This window comes from Morus notabilis, unplaced genomic scaffold (assembly GCF_000414095.1).
Source record: "Morus notabilis unplaced genomic scaffold, ASM41409v2 Scaffold98, whole genome shotgun sequence".
In the NCBI taxonomy this organism is placed as follows: domain Eukaryota; kingdom Viridiplantae; phylum Streptophyta; class Magnoliopsida; order Rosales; family Moraceae; genus Morus; species Morus notabilis.
The window spans coordinates 615,531-621,868 of NW_010359472.1; the positions used below are offsets into that span (position 1 = coordinate 615,531).

At 34.1% G+C, this 6,338-nt stretch overlaps 1 long non-coding RNA gene across 1 annotated transcript; it reads right to left on the reverse strand.

Annotated features, from left to right (window-relative positions):
* Positions 1 to 2,085: 2,085 nt before the first annotated feature.
* On the reverse strand, positions 2,086 to 5,534 carry LOC21407363. The gene is made up of 3 exons (XR_002901883.1): positions 5,204 to 5,534; positions 4,817 to 5,112; positions 2,086 to 2,135 (listed from the first exon to the last, which is right to left on the reverse strand). It is a non-coding gene; the product is annotated as an uncharacterized LOC21407363 (long non-coding RNA).
* Between the last annotated feature and the right edge of the window lie 804 nt (positions 5,535 to 6,338).

Sequence of the window (6,338 nt, forward strand, 5' to 3'; positions counted from 1 at the left end):
AAAGTATAAATATTTTACAGGGATTATCTCTTACTACCTAATGTGAAAAATTGAATTGAAATTATGCTTACAGTGAAAATCATGGAAAAGGAACACCATAATAGTCAACAATGGAGAGATTTACACAATCACGCATATTAAAATCACAAAACAGGAAAAACGAATGAAGCAATGAATGAAAGAGAAATTTATAATCACATGACTATGTTATTGTATCGGAGCAACTATGGCATGAGAATTGTGATCTATCAGATGTTATATCAAACAAGTTACGAGCAACTAAGAAATGCTTGCCAACATTTGATCATAAGATTGATGTTTTTTAATGGATCCGACACCCTTTTTTTTAAAGAATGGACATAACACTCTAGCAACAACAATATCCTGTGTTTATATCTCACAGCAACCAAACACTATAAAAGTAACCCATTACACAAAAGAGATTTGTATGTATGTAAGGGCAGATATATGTTTCAAATAATTAAAATGCAGAAGAAGAAACAAATCGCCGAATTTATTGATTAACAGAGAACATTCAATGACAGCAGAAAATTCATAAAAAGCAACCTATAACGAGTTATAACAAGAGAAGTCAAGGAGTAACTAATGAACCTAGTTTATCTAAGTGTCGTGGAAGGAGTTTGAATATGGCATAAGCTAACCTAATACTTCTTTTATATTCTGCAGAAATTAACAAGTTTTTCAAACATAATAGAGCAAGTTAGAATTAGAAGTTACCTTGAAAATGCGCAGATCGATTAAGATCAAAGAGTGATTTAAAAAATCTAGTATTTTAATTAGTCCTCTTATTTTTTCCTTTTCACTCCTCTCTCTCTCTCTTCATGGCTTAGTGAATAACAGTCTTTTTTTTAGTAATAAAAACATTATTGATAAAAATCAATATCGCGGGCAGAGGGCAAGGTATCCTCAAACCAAAAAGAAACAAAAATGGGCAGGTGTTAAAAACTAACCAAAATATAAAAAGAGAAGGATAAACACATAAACAATCTCTCAAATCAATTCCTAATTTCATCTTTCCAATTCAAAAATATATCTTTCTTTTCACAATTCATTCTTTATTTTCCCTAATTCATTTAACTATTTACCTTCTCTCTCTCTCTCTCTTCCTGGCCTAGTGAAAAACGGTTTTTTTCTTTTCACTCCATTCTTTGTAATTCCCTATTTCATTTACCTATTCTTTTTCTCTCTCACTCCTTTTTACCATTCCTTTTCTTCTCTCTCTATCTCCATGGCTTAGTGAATAACGGTTTTTTAATTTTCACTCTTCATTCTTCGTTAGCCCTATTTCATTTGCCTTTTTTCCTCCTTCACTCCCTATGACCTTTCCCTCCCTCTCTCTCTCTCTCTCACTCTCATGGCTTGGTGAATAATGGGAGGAAAGTTTCCCTGCAATCAAGATAAAGACAGACAATAAATCAGGACGAATACAGCTTTAAAAAATTAAAAAAAGAAAACAAAACCAAAAGAACAAATCTCTCTCCCTCTTCATGGTTCAAGAATTCCTCATTCTAGTGAAGTTCCGAATGGGATATGGAGCTAATCGCCAGATCCTCTTCTTAAGTACACCCCTGACTTGTAACAACAAAAATGCATCAGTAAGTATAACCTTAAGAAAGATAGGGGCCTCAAAGAAAAATTAATTGCATAAGTTTTTACATAAACTATTACTCAATTGTCCCCAATGTGAATTGTGTAAAAAGTTTTTTTTATGATGACAACCAATCTTGAAATCTCACTATTCGGTTAGATAATTCAACAAAAATTCCCCACAACAACAGCAAGCCTTAATCCGAACTTAATTGGGGTCGGCTATATGGATTTCACTTTTCTACGCAGCTTTGTTCAAAATTAAACTTTCCTGAAGGCCTAGATCTAGAATGTCTTTCCTAACTACTTCGGTCCACATAATTCTTAGTCTACCCCTCCCTCTCCTAGTATTAGGTATAAGAATGTCTTCCCAAACACGAACTGGTGCTTCTAGCGATCTACGTTGGACATGCCTGTACCACCTCAAGCGGCCTTCGCGCACCTTATCTTCTATTGGTGCTACACCTACTTTACTACGAATAACTTTATTCCTTATGCGATCCATTCTTGTATGGTCACTCATCCATCTGTTAAATAATATCCAACAAAAACTCATTAAAAATAGTCATTTTCACTACTAACGGAAAAGATTAAGATAGAACAATTACTAGTTTAAAAGTAACTAATCAAACCATCTTCTAAAACCCAATCGTTCTCATATAATATACCAAATAAACTCAATTTGCTTTAGACATAGAAGACAACAAATCATTGCTAGGAAAATAACAACCAGTTACAACCAGCTGCGGAAATTTCCTACAATGAAAGATGAAAATGAATATGCCAAACTCAAGTTTTAAATAGGACAAACAAATACACATCAAGACAACGAAATAAAATAAAACCAAGAGAAAGAAAGAAATAAATAGAACTACGAAACTCACATCGACACTGGTATAACAGTTGAATTGAATTGGTTGATAGAATGTTTAACCACTTTCCCTCTCTCTCGGTTGAAGGTAAGAATAATAAGTAAAAAAAAAGGCGGAAAAAAAAGCTGAGATCAAAGATATCAAACAAATCTATTTCACTAATATTTGACATGAAACAAACTAATTAAATTAGTGACACACATACCTCTAAGATAAATCAAATAAATCTATTTCAACAATATTTGACGCGAAAAAACTAATTAAATTAGTGACACAAATACCTCTAAGACGAATCTACACACTACCATCTTTAGGTCTAGTAAGCAATAATTAGTTATCTGAAAAGAATTCATAAATTAATATTGAGAAGAACTTACACTACCTATGCACCAGATAAAGACATAAAGGACTCTTCATATGGATATGGGATTCTTCCTGGTTTCTTTCTATGATGGAACCATGGAAAACTAGATAAGCTTATATAAAAGGTTGATTTCACTAGCTTAAGAAGATGTAAGGAAGAACTCTCAAATAAATATAAGAGAAGTAAAAATAATGGCATAGATCGATCAACAATAAAAGGGAAGAAGTTACAGAGTGCTAAGTGTATAAGTAAATGTATAACCATTAGACAAAGGCACATAGAACTTTATAGCTGAAATTTTCACACACATGTTCTATTCTCCACATCATTGATTCAACAGCGAAAATTTCACAAGACATGCAAATATGAACAAAAAAATTTTCTAAAATAATAAATCATAAATATAAGAAGAGAACAGGAAAAACCAAAAAAAATCTGCAAGAAAACCAAACCTAGGGCTGATCAGTGACCCCTAAGCGACATCGGCACCAGGCAGACCAAGAACCCAACTTGATTTCTGTTGGCCCTCACTCTTTATAATGAAAAAAATCCCAAAAATTAAAAAAAAAATACGAGTTATGTAGAAAAAATTATAAATTAGAAAAATTACTTGATTTCTAAATAAATAAATAAAGAAATAGGAATGTGAAAAAGAAGATTTGCCAATGTGCCTAACTAAGCGCAAATTCTTACCTCAACAACACTTTCTCATAGCCCAAACCATTCCATCCAAAAGCCATAAACATTTTTCCCTACTTCATTTACCTTTTTTTTCGTCTCTCTTTTTTTACCTTTCCTTTCCCTCTTTCTCTCTCTTCATGGCTTAGGAAATGACAGTTTTTTTTTTCATTCTTCATTCTTTGTTTTCCCCATATCATTTGCCATTTTTACTCGCTCACTCCGTTTTTACATTTTTCCCTACTTCATTTACCTTTTTTCGTCTCACTCTTTTTTACCTTTCCTTTCTCTCTTTCTCTCTCTTCATGACTTAGGAAATGTCAGTTTTTGGTTTTCACTCATCATTCTTTGTTTTCCCTGTATCATTTGCCCTTTTTACTCTCTCACTCCTTTTTATATTTCCTTTTCTCTCCACCCACCTTGGTGAATAACGGAAGTTTACCTACAACCAAAATGACGATGAGGACACTAAATTGGAACAAACACAACATTAAAAAATAAAAAATAAAAAACCAAAAGAACAAATCTCTCTCCCTCTTCATGGCTCAAGAATTCCTCGTTCTAGTAAAGTTCTACGTAAAATATGGAGTTGATCACCGGACCCTCTTATTAAGTACACTCCCTGACTTGTAACAACAAAAATGCACGAGTAATTATCACCTTAAGAAAGATAGGGCCTCAACAAAAATTGCAAACGTTTTACAAAAACTACTACTCACTTGTCCCCGTTGTGAATTGTCCAAATATTTTTCCCAAAATCACGAATTCAATAACAAGGTAAATACAATCAGAAACTAAATTGATACCCAGAATAAACAAGATGGCCAGAAAAAGTAAACATAAGAAGAGAAAACACAAAAGCAAACCTTTAGAGCTGAGTAAGAACGATTCAGAACCCGCAGAAAAGACAAATAACTTGGATCATAAATGTGAAAGAAGAGAAAAACGAACAGCGGAGAGCACACTAAAAGAGGCAAAGAAGGAAAGAAATGAAGATATAAAATTCCATATCACTGATTCAATAGCGAAAATTTCACAAGTCATGCAAATATGAACAAATAAAATTCCTAAAATAAAAAATCATAAATATAAGAAGAGAATAGGAAAAACCAAACAAATCTGCAAGAAAACCAAACCCTAGAGCTGATCAGGGACCCCTAAGCGACATCGGCACCAATGTGCCTAAGCGCAAATTAAAAAAAAAATACAAGTTATATAGAGAAAATTATACATTAAAAAAACTACTTGATTTCTGAATAAATAAATAAATAGGAATGTGAAAAAGAAAATTTACCGATGTGCCTAAGCGCAAATTCTTCCTCGACAACGCTTTCTCATAGCCCGATCCATTCCATCCAAACGCCATAAACATTTCTCTAATAAATTAATTAATTTATTTGCTGATTAATATATTCCTTTTTCATCATAAGTAAATGAGCAAAGATTTTCTCAAGAACCAAACAAAAGAAAGATATGAAAAGAAACCCTTGCGAAGGGTGTTCGATGGATTGGTGAGAACGGCGGGCGACGAAGAGAGTGCAGCAAGACTGTAAGAGCCGCCGAGGAGGTTGGGATCACCGAGAGGGTCATCTGCAAAAGAGAGAGAATTTCACATTTTTGGTAAGGAACGAAACGACAATGTTTAGAGAGAAACGAGAGAGAGAGAGAGAGAGAGAGAGACGAAAGATTGAGAGGAACGGAGGAACAAAGATAGGCGTGATAGACGGCGCTGTCGTGAGGGATGAAATCGGTGCCGTCGATGCTTGTTGCTTTGATCGGATGGTACGTCTCTGCGTAGAACACTGCATTTACGTTGTCCCTGCTCACCCTGAACCCTAATTTCTTAAATCTCACCGCCGGCGAGGCTTGTTTGCAGGTAAGAAGCAACAGCCACAATGTTTCCGACGCCCTGCGGTGGTGACTCGCTCGTGCTTTCCCTCTCACCGCCGACGACATCTGCAGACAGCGACCTTCTTTCTCCGCCGTGAGGTCCTCGTGGAACGAGAGAAAAAGCAAACGAGAAGAGAGAATGAGAGGAAGGGGGAGAAGGGGAAGAGAACGTGAGAGGAACAGAGAGAATGCAAGGGAACGGGAAGAGAGAGAGAGCGAAAGGAACAGAGAGGGAGAGAGAGCCCGACGGGGGGGAAGAGAGAGAAACAAATTCTAGCGTTTCAAAATTAATAAAAAAATGGACACTTCAGTAACGGAAGATTTTTTTTTTTTTCGCTCGGAGATTAACGGTAGAATATATCAAGGGATGTTTGTTTGAGACCGTTTACTTCGGTCCCGTTCACTTCACCGATTCGAATTTAGAATTTGAGTTTTGTTACAGTAAAAAGCTCTCAGAAACAGTCACATCTAATTTTTTTATTACAGTAAAAAAGTCTCACACAAAATCATATCTCAACTCAAATTTTAAATTCGAATCAGCGAAATAAACGGAGTTGATTGTTGGTTTTGAATTATGATTTTTAATTTTTTATAGTATTTTTTTATTAATATATATTATAAAATTATGGTTTTAAATTTAAAAAATAAGAATCAATTAAATTAAATATTTTATTAATATATATTATAAATTATGTGAAACCGTTTTGAGAAAGAAAATAAATTTAAAAGTTAAATTAATAATAATGATAACGGCGAAATACAACTGCTTTACCATCAAAAAAATACAATTATGAATCAAAAAAATAAAATACAACTGCACTTTCTCTTTGACACAGCTTTCGTAACAGTATTGCTACAGTGCCACTATATTTTTTTTATTTTTGCTCTCTATGGTTTTCTCTCCTTTCATTCTAGTCTATTTTTCC